This window comes from Hipposideros armiger, unplaced genomic scaffold (genome assembly GCF_001890085.2).
Source record: "Hipposideros armiger isolate ML-2016 unplaced genomic scaffold, ASM189008v1 scaffold_529, whole genome shotgun sequence".
NCBI classification, from domain to species: domain Eukaryota; kingdom Metazoa; phylum Chordata; class Mammalia; order Chiroptera; family Hipposideridae; genus Hipposideros; species Hipposideros armiger.
In genome coordinates this window covers 365,435-381,363 of record NW_017731879.1, presented here as the reverse complement: position 1 = coordinate 381,363, position 15,929 = coordinate 365,435, and positions in this window count along the sequence as shown.

Genomic DNA, 15,929 nt, shown 5'->3' with positions numbered 1-15,929 from the left:
GGTCTCATTTGTGTTTTTTAAGATTCCTCAGCATGAGGCACAGGGTTTCTGCATTCTTAACTGGAGGATTGCAGCAAGAAAAGGCATTTCATATGGATTCATATATTTTTGCCAAGTAAATGGATTGGTAAATGATATTAGGAAAAAAAAGAAAAACCAGATGAAGAAAAATCAATCCTGTGCTGGAAATTCAGACTTTCTGAAAACTAACATATACATTTATATGTATTCATATTCATACATTTATGTTTTTACATATGTGTGCATGTATATGTTTGTGCATGTACATGGTATGTGTGTATTTGTGTGTGTGTGTGTGTGTGTGTGTGTGTCTGTGTGTGTCTGTGTGTGTATTCATTCAGATCTCCAGCAGAAACTTGAAATGCTCCTTCAGAGATCTCAGGGATCACAAGGCACTGAGTGTATTTAATTAGGGCAAAGTTGAGTAGCAGCTATAGCCAATGAACTGGGGAAGCCACAGTCACTAGGAAGATAGCAGGATTTTATTCCCCACTTATGGGAGTCAGACTCCAAGAGAGCCCCCAGCGATTCTTTCTTTTGGTTTCACACCGTTGTGTAACCAGTAGCATTTTGATGAGATGACCGTGTGTAACACTGAAGACTAATTTATAAAAGGCATTGTACATTTCCTCCACCTTCCTCTCTTGGATCACTCACTCTGAAGGAAGCCAACCAAAACTTTGTGAAAATACTCAGGCAACTATATGGAAAGGGCCACCTGACAAGGAATAAGAAACTAAGGCCTTCTGTCAACAGCCAGCAAAAATGGGGCAGCCATGTTGGAATCAGATCCTCTAGGCCAGTCAAACTTTCAGATGACTGCAGCCTCCACCCTGCATGACTGATCTGCCCTGCAAACATGGCTGATCTCATGAGAAATCCTGAGCCGCATACAACTAATAGAGATGTAGTAATTGAGACATAAGCCACATACCATAAAATACTTTCCTTTTAAGCACACAATTCAATGATTTTTTTATATTCACAGGGTTGTGCAAACATTATCACAGTCTAATTTGGGGGCATTTTCATTAATCCAAAAACAAACCCCATACTCATCACCAGATACTCCCCATTTTTCTGTCATCCCTAGCCCTAGGCAATCACTATAAACTTTCTATTTTATTTTTTTAAAAGATTTTTATTGGGGAATTAGGGGATGGGAACAGCACTGGGGAATTGGGGTAAGGGGAACAGACAAGTTGCTGTCCTTTTTGTTCTTCAGTCTAGTTGTGGAGGACGTTGCTTCACTGGCCCAAGTTGGCACCATCATTGCACTCTTCCCAGGGAAGGCAGATCAGTCGCAGGCTTCTGGACGGCCGCTCAAGGCGCTCCAGCTGGCTGCCGGCCACACACAGTAGCCCATGGCAACCCACTGCAGCAGGGGCTGCAGCCTACGCTGTCCCGCGATTCACAGCAGCCCAGCTCCAGGTTGAGCTGTTGTTCAGCATCTTAGCTGTAGAGGGCAGTGTCACTGGCCCTCATATGTGGGATCCGAACCACGGCCCTCTGGCGTCCCAAGCCAGCTCTTAACCATCGCACCACTAGGCCGGCCCTACTTTCTATTTTTAACGACTTGCCTATTCTGGATATTTCATGTGAATGGAATCATACAATGTGTGGCTTTAGAGTCTGGCTTCTGTCACTTAACATAATACTTTCAAGATTTACCCATGTTGTGACATGCATCATACTTCATTTCCTTTTATGGCCAAATAATATTTTATTGCATAGATATACCACATTTGTCTATCTATTGATTAGTTGATAGACATTTGAGTTTCCATTTTTTGTTTGTTTGTTTGTTTGGCTCTTATGAATAATGCTGTTGTAAACATTTGTGTACAAGTTTTTGCGTGGACATATGTTCTCATATCTCTTGAATATGTACCTAAGAGTGAAATTGTTATGTCATATGGTAATCTATGGAGGAACTTCCAGGCTATTTTCCAAAGCAGCTGCACCATCTTATATTCCCACCACTAGAGTTTGATGGTCTCAAATTCTCCACATCTTCACCAACAAATATTATTATCTGGCTTTTTTATTATAGCCAACTTTGTACATGTGATGTGGTTAAGGTTTGCATTTCCATGATAATTATTTATGTTGAGCATCTTTTCATATGATTATTGGCCATTTGTATCTCTTCCTTGTAAAAATATCTATTAAGATCCTTTACCCATTTTTAATTGGGTTACTCTTATTATTGAGTTTTTCAGAGTTCTTTATATAAATGCCATATCAGATATATGATTTACAAGTATATTCTGACTCTGTGGGTTACCTTTCACTTTCTGGATAATATTATTTGAGTGCAAAAGTTTTTAAATGTTTTTAAAAGATTTTATTGGGGATTTAGGGGAGGGGAACAGTGTTGGGGAATTGGGAAAGGGGAACAGACAAGTTGCTGTCCTTTGGTTCTTCAGTCTAGTTGTGGAGGACGTCGGTTCACTGGCCCATGCTGGTATTGTGATCATTGTGCTTTTCCTGGGTGAGGCAGATTCGTTGCCGGCCATTGGACGGCCACTCACTGAGGCTCATGGCAGCTCACAGCAGCTTATGGCACCTCACGCCAGCTGCCCACCGCTAACACCAGTTGCCAGCCATTCGCGGTAGCTCACTGCAGCCCACTACAGCCCCACTGCAGCTTACACCGTCGTCGGCGAGTCACAGCTGCCCAGCTCCAGGTCGAGCTGTTGTTCATTTTTTTAGCTGTAGAGGGCGCAGCATCACTGGTACATGTGGGATCCGAACCTGCGGCCCTGCTACTCAGAGCTCACACTCCCAAGCCAACTCATAACCAATGAGCCACTCAGCCGGCCCAAAAAGTTTTTAATTTTAAAGTAGTTGAATTTATCTATTGTTTTCTTTTGTTGCTGGCTCTGTAGGTATGATACCTAAGAAGCTATTGCCTAACACAAGGTCACAAAGATTTACTCCTGTTTTCCTTTAAGGGTTTTATAGTTTCACCTCTCACATTTATGTCTTGATCCATTTTGAGTTACTTTTTGTATACGTTGTGAGGTAAGGACCCAACTCAATTCTTTTGTATGTGGCTATCTACTGTAGTTGTCCCAGCACCATTTGTTAAAAAGGCTATCCTTTCCCCATTGCATAGTCTTGGCACCCAAGTGACAAAAATCACTTGACCATAGATATATGGGTTTATTTCTGGACTTGCAATTCTATTCCATTGATCTATATGTCTATCATTATACCAGTGCACACTGTTGCTTTGTAGTAAATGTGGAAATAGGTAAGTATGTGTCTTCCAACTTTTCATTTTCAAAGCAATAAATTTTCTTACTTTTTAGTTTATCTGGAAATGTCTTTATTTCACCCTCATAGTTTTGCTGAATATAAGCTTTTTGATTGACAGAGTTTGTTGTTTTTCTTTTTTCATCATGTTGAATATAGCCTCCATTTTTTTATGAGAAATGAATTAATTGAGGATTAAGTGAATTAATCTTATTAGGGTTCCCTTGCATATTATGTCATTTTACTCTTGTGACTTTCAAGATTTTAACTGCGATGTGTCTTCCTACTTTAATATTTAATCCTACTTAGAATTAATCGAGCTGCTTGGAATTGTAAATTAATTATTTTCAACAAATTTGAAAAGTTTTCAGCCATTATCCCTTTGAATGGTTTTTCTGTTCTTTTTTTTCCCCCTCTTGTTCTGGTATATCCATTATGCACATATTGATGTGTTTAATGATGTCCTACATTTCTCCAAGACTTTTTTTTTTCATTTTTTTCTCTTAGTTCTTCCCATGGCACAATTTCTATTTATTTATCTTCCAGTTTGTTTGTATTCTTTCTTCTGCCATCCCAAATCTGTTGTTAAATCCCTCTAGTGATTTTTCTAATTTTAGTTATTATAATTTTCAACTCTATAATTTCCATTTGGTTCTATTTTGTAATTTCTATCTCCTTATTTATATTTTCTATTTCATAAGACATTGTCATCATACTTTCCTTTAGTTCTGCAGACATAGTGTCTTTTAGTTCTTTGAACATATTTATAATAGCTGCTTTGAAGTTTTTGTCTGTGATGTCTAAAATTTGGGCCCCTTAAAGGCAGTTTTTATTGCCTGTCTTTTTTCCTGTGCACAAATAACACTTTCCTGTTTTGTTTTGTTATTGTTGTTTTTGCATGTCTCCTAGTTTTTGTTGGAAACTGGACATATTAGGTAACATATTGTAGCAACTCTTGATATTAATATTTCCCCTCCTGGGGATTGTTGTTGTTTATTTGTGTAGTGATTTGGATTGACTAGTTCAGTGAAATTTTTTTTTTACTTTTTTTATTTTTTATTTTTGCATTGTGCAGCTTCTGATGTCTCTGCTCAAACTTTTTCCCCTCAGTTTTATCTTTAAGCCTGGTTTCCTATAAGTCACTCCCAAGTCAGTATAGGTTATCAGTTAGCCTCCAATTGGTCAAAAGTTGTATTTAAGCCTCCTGAACCAGTAGGTTTTCACATTTTACCTTTGGACCTGTGTGTGACTTGGAGACTGCTTTCACTGTTCAGGGAATTTACAAATTTGTCCCACATTCAACCAGGGACTAGTTCCTCAGAAATTTCCTCTCCATTCACTTTTTGGAGGTCTCTGCATTGGAAATGCACACAGAGTTCCCGACCACCGGGGATGAATGTAGGTTTAGCTGGGCTCTCTTTGACTGTCTTTTTCCTTGATCTCTTCATTAACCTTCTGGCTAATCTGCCTCTAGTGGTATCACACCCAATTGTTAGCCTCCACTAATTTCTAGTTGATTGCTCCATTGTTTTCAATAATGACCTGGGACATAAATTGCTTCACAGTCTATCCAATGAAAGTAAAGCATCCTATTGCTAGTCTTGAGGCTCACTCCAACCCTTCCCTGAGCAGTGCTTTGGGTCAGGAGTCAGAGATGCAAGGGGATGAGGAACTCTCTTTTCACCAGGTGCACCATTTGGATCCTCCTTACTGAGCAGGTGCTGTGGGGAGTGAAGGGGGAGGGTGGGAACTGGTGCCACTAACTAGCTCCACCTTTGATTGACCAGTATAAATTTTTCACAGCCCAGAGCAAAGTGTTGGGGGTTGGGGGCTGGATTGGGAGAAGGGATTTGCCAATGTTCACCAGCTGTCAAATCTACCTGGAATAGTTCTTCCACCTCAGGAAGCTGGAGGAGATGGGACTTGCCTCTTAGCTGCCCAACCCACCAGAGCTGTTCTCCCACAAATTAGTGCTGTGAGAAAATGCAGGGGATGGCAGTTGCATTTCCCATCAGCCCCACCCATATTCTTTCTATGTTGGGAGTGAGAACACAGGCATGCCATCTAGCTGCCACCATCCATTCAGTATAGGATTTCTGCAACATGGAACTATGGGAAGTAAGATCTGCCAATATTTACTGGCTGCTGAATCAACTGGGAATAGCTCTTCTACCCCAAGGAGCTGAGGGAGATGGGAGCTGTCACTCAGCTGCCAAACCCACTGGAGCAGCTCTTATACAACACAGAGCTATGTGGGAATAAGTGTAGCTAGCCCCTAGCTTAAATGCCATGTTCCCCTTTCCCTTCTTACTTACTGTGTTTCTGTAGATTTTGCTGAATATGTGCTTCTCAATTTGTTGTAAACACTTTGATCAATTTCCCAAGAATTTGAATGGTTGTCTTTGCTAATTTTGACCACTTGAATGGATGGCTCTGTGGGGGAAAGCTTTTCCAAAGTTCTTCACACTGCTGTCCTGCTCCAGATATACTTTTAAGTAGAAAAAATTTAAAAATCCAAGATTAAAAACAATATCTATTGTATGTCACTGTGTAAGAGAGGACAAAGGGATTATAATACATGTATTTGCTTATACATATTGCACTTAGAATATCTCTGGAAGGATATAGAAGATTCTAGAAACCATTGTTTGGCTCTGGGGCAGGAGGGAATAGGATGACTAGAAAACAAGAGTGGATAAAGGACTTTTCATAGAATATTCAGTTGTACCTTTTGAATTCTGAACCATGCAAATGTGTTCTCTATTAAAATATAAAACATTAATTTTAAACTGAATGTTTTAATAAAACTGCAGAAGTATCCTAAGTGATAAAAACCTGATTTTCAGGGAGGATATTGGGAACTTTGAGATATACTATCGTAATTTGATTACAATTGGTCTTCTATATCCATTGATTCCACATCCATGGATTCAACCAACCGAGGATGGAAAATATCTGAAAAAAAAATGTTATGTTGTTGCTAATGTGTACTATGTAGTTAGGCCTATTATGGATGTGTCTATACTGAATATGTACAGACTTTTTTCTTGTCATTATTTCCTAAACAATATAGTATAACAACTATTTACATAGTATTTACATTGTATTAGGTATTATAACTAATCTAGAGATGCTTTGTATTATACAGGAAGATGTATGTAGGTTATATGCAAGTACTGTGCCATTTTATATAAGGAACTTGAGCATCCTCAAATTTTGGTATCTGCAGGGGTCCTGGAACCAATCGCCTGCAGATACAAAGGGATGACAATATTTTTAAGTTGGCAAACTGAAGAGTATTTAATAAAACAAAATGGAGCCAGACCATTTATGTTTAAATAAAGAGACTTACTCAACTATCAGGGCAGAACTTACCTCTCCACAGTTCATCCTCCTTGAAAGAGAAGACACTCTGCTACATGAAAAAGAGAAACAAACATGCCCCAAATCACTAAGGTTGTAAACTTTGTATACGTTCCAGTCAATTGCCATGACTTAGACGATTGATGCCTGACTGAAATGTAAAAGATCACAATTCAAAGTAAACATTTTGTAAATACGGCAGGATCAGAATTTCAATCCCTTTCTTTTTAGGAAGCTATCTGACCTCTGTGTAAATATGCCCACACATTCCCCAGCAAACTTCAAAGTCAACACTGAGGAACATGAGTAGAGTCACCTATGCCAAGCTCTCCTTATCCCCCCAAAACCCTAACACAATATTTCTCTAAAATAATGAGTGTTGCCATGTTTTACTCTAAATATTATTATAATATTTTTATAGTATAATTTTTAGATAATATAATAAGATGTACCATAATTAATCAATAGACAAGACTTATTATATCTCCTCCGTGAGACTTTATAAATAAGGGAGAAACATGAAGACACCCTCTGCAAAGGAGAGTCACATCCTGGACCAGAAGGTAAAGACACAAACATGTAGAGTTAGAGAACAGAGCCAGTAAGTTTCAAACATCCATACATAAAGCAGAATAAGAACAGGTGATGGCAGAGGAAAGATTATATCACTTTCAAACAGGTCCCATGCAGAACTATTGACACCATTGTTTTTAGGTAGTCACTTGTTTCAGGGATCCAAAATGGTGCCCCAGGACCTATAAGTCCCATACCTGCCCTCAAATTTGTACTTGAGTCCCTGTGGGCCTCCCTGACAGTTGCACCTCTGCCCTGAGCCCTCTGACTACTCCTGAGAAGGCCAACTTCACAGAGTCTGGATGACCTCACCACCAGACACCAATAGCTGGCAGGTTGCCTACTACTGAAACCTTCATCCAGAGGTGTGAATATAGAAAAGGGGGTCCTATTCCAACACTGAAAGAGGGATTTCATCTAGAAGAAACAAATATGCCCCCGAAAGGACAGCAACGGGCTTTGTTCTTAGAGATATCTACCCAGCCTCATGAGTCTGAAGACAGATGTTCTTTGTTATTCTAGAAAAGCATATGGCTTTTTTATGAATTCTTTATTCTTTCCTGGGTTAAATGCTATGGCATCATCTTACTTCTCCTAATGGGCTGTGTCTAACATCTGCACAGATACAAATGGGGCGTGTCCATTTTTGGGTGTATGAAGCCTGAATAACCTTCAAAACTGCTGGGGCCGTGTTGCCCCATGCAGGACAGAGAGAAGCAGGGCATTGCTGGATTGTCAATTAGGTCAATACACAGAACAAGAAAAATTGGTGAAGCCATGAGTATTTAAGAAAAAAAAATCTTAACCTAATTGTCCTGGAATATAGTTTCGCTTGGATTCATTTGCCTTCTCTATAGCTTGTATATAATTTTTAAATGATTTTTATATTAGAAATGTAACACATGCTTGTTGTAGAGAAGTTTTCTAAATACAGAAAACAAATCACCTAGAATCATGCTAAGAGAAGACCACTGTTATTACTTTGACATTTTTTCCTTCTAGTCATTTTTCCCAAGCATGTGTATATGTGTGTATGTATACATGATATATATTTTAATCATAAACTGTATATGCAATTTTATAATTTTCCTTTTAAATTTACCATTGTATTTTATTGAAGTACTTTCCCCATGTTGTCTTCAAAAACATCCCACAAAATACTTTTATCTTAATTTCTCCCCTTTTATTTTTAATTGGGGAATTAGGGGATAGGAACGGTGCTGAGGAATCAGGGGAAGGGGAACAGATAAGTTGCTGTCCTTTGGTTCTTCAGTCTAGTTGTGGAGGACGTTGCTTCACTGGCCCATGTTGGTGTTATCATTGCACTGTTCCTGGATAAGGCAGATGGATAACCTCTGGACGGCCGCTCACAGCGGCTCTTGGCAGCTCACACTGGTTGCCAGCCACTCACGCTGGCTGCGGGTCACACACGGTAGCTTATTGCAGCCCACTGCAGCAGGGGCTGCATACGCCGTCGCCGGTGACTCATGGCAACCCAGCTCTAGGTCGAGCTGTTGTTCACCATCTTAGCTATAGAGGGCAGTGTCACTGGCCCTCATGTGGGATCCGAACCAGGTCCCTGCTGCTCAGAGCTGGCATCCCAAGCCAGCTCTTAACCAACGCACCGCTCAGCCAGCCCAATTTTTCCCTTTTATTCACTTAAATTATATGTTTGCTTCATATATGTCTTCAAAATACATTATTATAAAGATTTAGAAGATGCAATTATTCGTTATATTTATACTAGATTTTAAAAATTAGTGTCCTCAGTAATGACAGGCCCAAGTAAAGAAAATATAAGCCTCTCTTATTTTTCCATGATTGCTTTGATATTAGACTTTCCCTCTATGGTGTATCCCCTATGCATTTCTATGTGGTAATTTGGATGTGCATTTGTATATCTTGGGGGAAAGGCCTAGAACTCTTTCCTACTTTTTAAAAAGCTGAAGGTCTACTAATCTAAACATTGATTTTTTGATTTTTTTATTTTTTGGAAGAGGGGAAAGTAGCAAAGTCTCTTTGCAAATCAAGTAATTGTGGAGTTAAGCTTCTGCTTAGGACCATTTAAACACCATTTATACTCACAGTATGCCTAACCCTGAAGCACAGCCTTCCCAAACTTGCAAATAGGAGGCTCTGGAAACTTTCCTAATAGCTAGGAAAAAGAAGTTCTTCTGGACTCAACTAATTTTATTGAGGAGGGGGGGAGGATTTAATTTCAATTTGGGGGTGGAAAACTGGATAGGGGAGAAAAAATTTTTTTTAATTATATAACTGCTCCCTCCTCCCCATCCAGCTGCCCCTTGTTCACATCCAATAGTTTTCTGACTCTTTAAAAGGGGATTAAAACCCACCCACACCCTGCCACACCTTTGCTTTTTCCAAGAGCCCATTAGAAGTCTGGTGTGATGGCTGAGACTTGTTCTCAGTCTACTTGCAAAGAACAGAGCACCTCCCTGCTCAGATATTTCATCACTCCATTCCTTTCTGTTAGTGACAAAATAAACTTCAAATTTCTCATTTATAATATCCCTCATTTCTCCCTATCACTCCAGCCACTTTTAAATGCCACCTCCAATCGTAAAGGCAGCTTTACCCCAGCTCTCCATCATGAGACACCCTTCAAACAAGAGGAAGTAAGTACAGGAAGATCCTCAGAGACATTTTGTGGCACTCATCAGAAGTCTGACAGAGAAGAACAAAACTGGCCATTCAAACTGGGCTTTTGTGTGGCTTTGAATGACTATGTTCAATGAGGCAGTAAGTGGGCTGCTTTGGGGTTTTTACCTGGGTGAGTTAAGGTGACACTAGATAAATCTCCTCCATGTTTCTATCGATGCCTTTGAACCCAGGGCCAGGACTACCTTTGAAAGCCAGTGCAAAGCAACATCCTCCTCTGGAAAGAATGTTCATATCTGATTGAGGCTGAAGGCGGGGAGTTTTCCTCCTTCCTGTCACCAGAGGACCAGGCTGTGGGGTCTGCGGGAGACAAGGGGATGAGCTGCAAAAGGCTATTTGAAGAAGGAAAGGGAGCCCCAAACCACGAATATTCTGCCTGCTCAGAATCACAGGGGACTCAGATGAGAACATGGCCTCTGCATCCTGTCAGGGTTAGCAAGAATTCCTTCCTGGAGAATAGCCTACGCCAGCAATCTGTGTTTTCCTGATGATGCTGACCTTTGGCTCAGTGCTGATCGGTCATCTCCTCCACACCGTATGTCTCCACCATAACTGCAGCTGAGGGCTCTGTCAGCCACCAATTTACAGCCTTCAGATTTAAGAAATGTAAATATTTAACAAGGAGATAAGGGTGTTGGTTTTATTTGACACGTTAGTTTGGTTTTGACTTTTTAAGGAAGTTATAGTTTTCAAGGCAGCACATTTCTAGCTGTATCAACCATGAATGTTACTGATAAAATCTGAGGCTATAGACTATGAGAGACAGAGTAATAAACACTTTGATCTTCCAAACTTACTTCTGTCTTTGAATAATCATTGCTCTCCCTCAACACCCTCTCCATGCAAAATATTAGATGGGTCATTCTGATCTGTGTTATTCAGTAGAGACTCAAAACTTCACCACCACCACCTCATACTGAAAGTCTGTAAAGTCAACACTAATCTCAATTTCAAATGTAAGGAACTAGCAAAAAAATAAAATGAGATTAAACTTTTAAAGTTTTCTTCAGGACAAAAATGTGTGTTTGTATTTTCTTTTTCCTTTCTCATTGTATATGATTTCACGTCATGAGAATCTGCTACAAGTCAGACCCAGCTCTGCCTTTAAAAGAAGCACTGAAATACAGTTTGTGGGAAGAAGGGGCATCTCATCTATGAGGCCCTTGTTGAAGGACAAGTCTGGGGCTCTGTGAGCAAGAGTGACAGGGAGCTCCTCACAACTGTAGGGTCCTGCATGGTACCCTGAGAAATTTAGTTCTCTAAAGATCCAAGTGACTCTAATGCAAATAAACCAGCCTCAATGCTGGGCTGGTTCAATCATCTCCCAGGCACCTCCAAGCCCAGCAATGGTGGCTGACATCTGTGATTGCTTTGTGACTCATGCCAGGTGGCCATGGGCAGAGCACAGGCTGTGGCTGAACTTGGCTTGTGGCAAGGACCCTCCTGGGAGGTTCCAGGACTGGCATGCCCAGTGGCTGGCTCCCAACCCAGCTGGAGCACCACTGAACTGCATCCACAGGGGACATACCCAAAGGACAGACTGGGCAGGCACCAAAGACCTGCTAACATTAATCCTGCTCTTTAGGGTCAGCGCCTGCACAATAGCTTCTCCACTGTAGGTCATAGCCAGTCATCACAACCAATCAGCTTGAGGATCAATCCCTCTCATTGATGTGTAAACAGCAACCAAGGCTCAACTATAACACAAGGGCACACAAAACCCAAGGGGCACACCAGGAGTACTTGATTCAGGTGACCATTGAGGCTGTACCACTGGGTCCCACAGCACACCTACTACATAAGGCCACTCTACTAAGACCAGGAGACATAGCAGCCCTACCTAATACACAGAATCAAAAACAGGAAGGCAGCCAAAATGGGGAGACAAAGAAACATGTCCCAAATAAAAGAACAGAACAAATCTCCAGACAAATAACTAAGCAAAATGGAGACAAGCAATCTACCAGATGCAGAGTTCCAAGCACTGGTTATAAGGATGCTTAATAAACTTAGGGAAAAAGTAGATGAACTAAGTAAAAACTTTAACAAAGAGATAGGAAACATAAAAATGGAGACAGGAAACATAAAAATAAAGATAGAAAACATAAAAAACCAGTCAGAAATGAATAAAATCATTGAACTAAAGAATACATTAAAGAAAACAACAGCAGAGATTAGATGAAGTAGAGGATCGAATCAGCAATTTAAAAGTTAAGGTAGCATAAAACACCCAATCAGAACAGCAAAAAGAAAAAAGAATCCAAAAAAAATGAAGAGAATTTAAAGAGCCTCTGTGGCAACATCAAGTGTACCCACATAAGCATCATAGGGGTACCAGAAGGAGAAGAGATAGAGCAAGGAATTGAAGACCTATTTTAAGAAATAATGACAGAAAACTTTACTAACCTGGCAAAGGAAATAGACATACAGGAAGCACAGAAAATCCCAAACAAGATGAACCCAAAGAGGCCCACACCAAGACACAAATTAATTAAAATGCCAAAACTTAAAGACAAAGAGAGAATATAAAAAGCAGCAAGAGAAAAGCAGTTAGTTACCTTCAAGGGAGCCCCTATAAGACTATCAGCTGATTTCTCAACAGAAACTTTTCAGGCCAGAAGGTATTGGCAGGAAATATTCAAAGAAATGAAAAGCAAGGACCTACAACCAAGATTACTCTACCCAGCAAAGCTGTCGTTTAGAATTGAAGGACAGATAGCGAGCTTCCCAGACAAGAAAAAGCTAAAGGAGTTCATCACCACCAAACCAGTATTACAAGGAATCTTAGAGAGACTTGTTGGAGGAGGAGGAGGAGGAGGAGGAGGGGGAGGAGGAGAAGAAATATCAAAAATATTAATAATAAAATGGCAATAACTACATATCTGTCAACAATTACTTTAAATGTAAATGGATTAAGTGCTCCAATCAAAAGATAGTGTGGCTGAAAGGATAAGAAAATAAAACCCTTACATATGCTACCTACAAGAGACTCACTTCAGATTAAAAGACACACACAGACTAAAAGTAAAGGAATAGGAAAAAGATATTACATGAAAATGGAAACAAACAAACAAAAAGCTGGGGTAGCAATATTTATACCAGACAAAATAGACTTTAAAACAAAAGCTTTAACAAGAGACAAAGAAAAACCCAGTAATCCCACTTCTGGGTATTTACCTGAAGAAACTCAAAATGCTAGTTCGAGGGGATTTGTGCATCCATATGTTTATTGCAGCATTGTTTACAATGGCCAAGACATGGAAGCAGCCTGTTCATTGATGGAAGAATGGATAAAGAGGAGATGGTACATATATACAATAGAATATCACTCAGTCATGGAAGGGAGTGTGTTCTTGCCATCTGCAGCTGCATGGATGGACCTGGAAGGTACTGTGCTGAGTGGAGTATGTCAGGCAGAGAAAGACAGGTGCAATGGGATTTCACTTATGTGTGAAATCTAAAGAACAAAATAAACAAACAAACAAAACAGAAACAAGCTCATAGATACGAGAACATTTTGATGGGGGGGGGGTTGGATGGTGTGAAAAGGGGAAGGGATTAAGAAGTACAAATTGGTAGTTAAAAAGTAGTCATGGGCACGAAGAGTGTAGCATAAGGAATATAGTCAATATTGTAATAACTATGTATGGTGTCAGATAGGTAATAGATTTATTGGGATGATCAGTTCGTAAGTTATATAAATGTCTAATCATTATGTTGTCCACCTAAAACTAATATAATATTGTATGTCAACTGTAATTGAAAAATAAAACAATTATTAAACAAAAGAAAAAAAAGTATGGGAAAGGAAGGAAAGAAATTGAACAATAGCTAGTGGTAAATGTAGGAGAGACAAAAGATGCATACCTTTTTTTTTAGTTTTAAAGAGAGGAAAGATTTAAGCGTATTTATATGCTGAAAGGAAAGGGACAATAGTGAGGGAGAGGTTGAAGATAACGAGAGCATGGATGATGACTAATGAGGCTAGGCCCCAGAGAAGGCTTAAGATCCAGTGCACCCCCAGTGGACAACCCCCAGTGGATGATCACCAGCTTTGCAGAGGAGGAAGGGAATTTATCCTTTGAGTCAAAAGGTAATCTGATTAATAACCTTCTGAGATAAGAGCAAATGGATGGATGGTGTCATCTAAGTTTTTATGACAGTGTAGCTTGGTCGTTTGGTCTTACTTGAAGTGCTGAAGTAAGAAAATAGGATTTAGAAAGAAAATATATACCAAGCAAAGCTCTAGTTGTCAGAACCCAAGTGGTACCAGCTTCCAAGAAACAATGGTCTCTAGTTAGATTGTAATTTATTTGAGACCAATTACCCAGCAGCTCTCAGTGGATACCTCACAAAGCATTAGGAAGTGTTACATGGATTTAATACATTGTTTTATTTTGTATTATATGAAAGTTATGTGTATATATTATGATATATATATGTACATTCTTATTCCAGAAAATACAAACAAATTGAAAAGGGGGAAAAAGTCACTCATAGTCCTATCACACACAGATAACAACTTTTAAGATGTGGGTACTGTGTTAGCTAACCTCCAAGATGGCACCCAGTAATCCTTTTATCCCAGTATTCACACCCTTGTGTAGTCCCCTATCACATGGAATCAGGGCTGGCCCTTCATGACCAATAGAACATGGTGAAAATGACTGTGTAAATTTGGATTTAGAGGCTCACTCACAAAAAATATTGCAGCTTCCACCTATAATCAGGATTTTTCAACAGCATCACTATTCAGACTTCATTGTAGGTCTTGTTCTGTCCACTCTAAGATATTTAGTAGCATCCCTGGCCTCTACCCATTAGATGCCAGTAGCACCTCCTGCTCAGTTGTAAACATTAAAAATGTCTCCAGAAGCTGTTGAATTTCCCTGGGGTGAGGGGAGCAAAACTGCCCCCAGTTGAGGGCCATTGACCTAGACTCTTGACTTGCTAGCTCTAGGGGAAACCAACCACCAAGCCATGTGACACACTGTATGAGATAGCAGCCCTGTGGAGAGGAGCAAGTGGAGAGGAATTGAGGCTCCCCCAGCCAACAGCCGGTACCAACCTGTCATCCCTTGTGAATGAGCCACCTGGAGAGTGGATCAAACCAGCAAACAACTGTGGGCCTGGCTAAAAATTGACAATGAACTTCATGGGAGCCAGGATGTCCTAGATGGGCCACTCCCAAATTGCAAATCCATGAATACCTTGAAAGATAAAAAAATAACAATTATGTTTTAAAAGCCACTATATTTTGGAGGTGATTTGCTTAGTTGATTTCTTTGTTTAGTAATTATTATTGATGTTTGAATATTGAGTACATTTGGAATAGATATGCAAATCTTTTTTCTTCCCTTGAGAACATTTTCTTAGGGTTCAGGTCAAAGAATGAAAAATGAAGCTCAGCATGATTGTTTACTTATTTTATAAAACTATCTTGTGAAATTAAATCATTCATAATATTTCCATTAGTGGATATGAAACATATTGAAACACTAGCCTGAGGTATGTGGTGGAATGAGATCCTGGCCTCAAAGAGAGCTTCAGTTATCACATTCTAATTTTTGGAAACTAATTTCCTGTTTTCAAACCAATGAGATTATAATTTTTAGGAACCTACACTTATAGCCTGGCCAGGTCCATAGGAGAAGTAATAATGCACTTTAGAGGGTCACAGTCTCTTGCTGAGTCAATGTCATGAAGTGAACGGAGGAGTAATTATGCTAATTCAGATTAATCATATATGGGTCTAAACCACCTCTACAGGCTTAAGGAGAATGCGAGTATCGTTTCCCCTTTACAAATCTGAATCTGGATGCTTTTCCTAAACAGGCTGAATGCTCTGCTCCATAGTGAGGCACTTACTGAGGTAGGAAATCAAATGTGTAAGACCCCAGAGCAATGAATCAGAAGCCCTGCTCTTGCTGGTCCTGTTGCTCTGATACTAAGCTGTAGAGCTGACTTTTTTGGCCCTGAGATTTTGGCAAGTTAGTTTGGGGGTTTTGTTTTTGTTGTTATGTGTTTTAAAT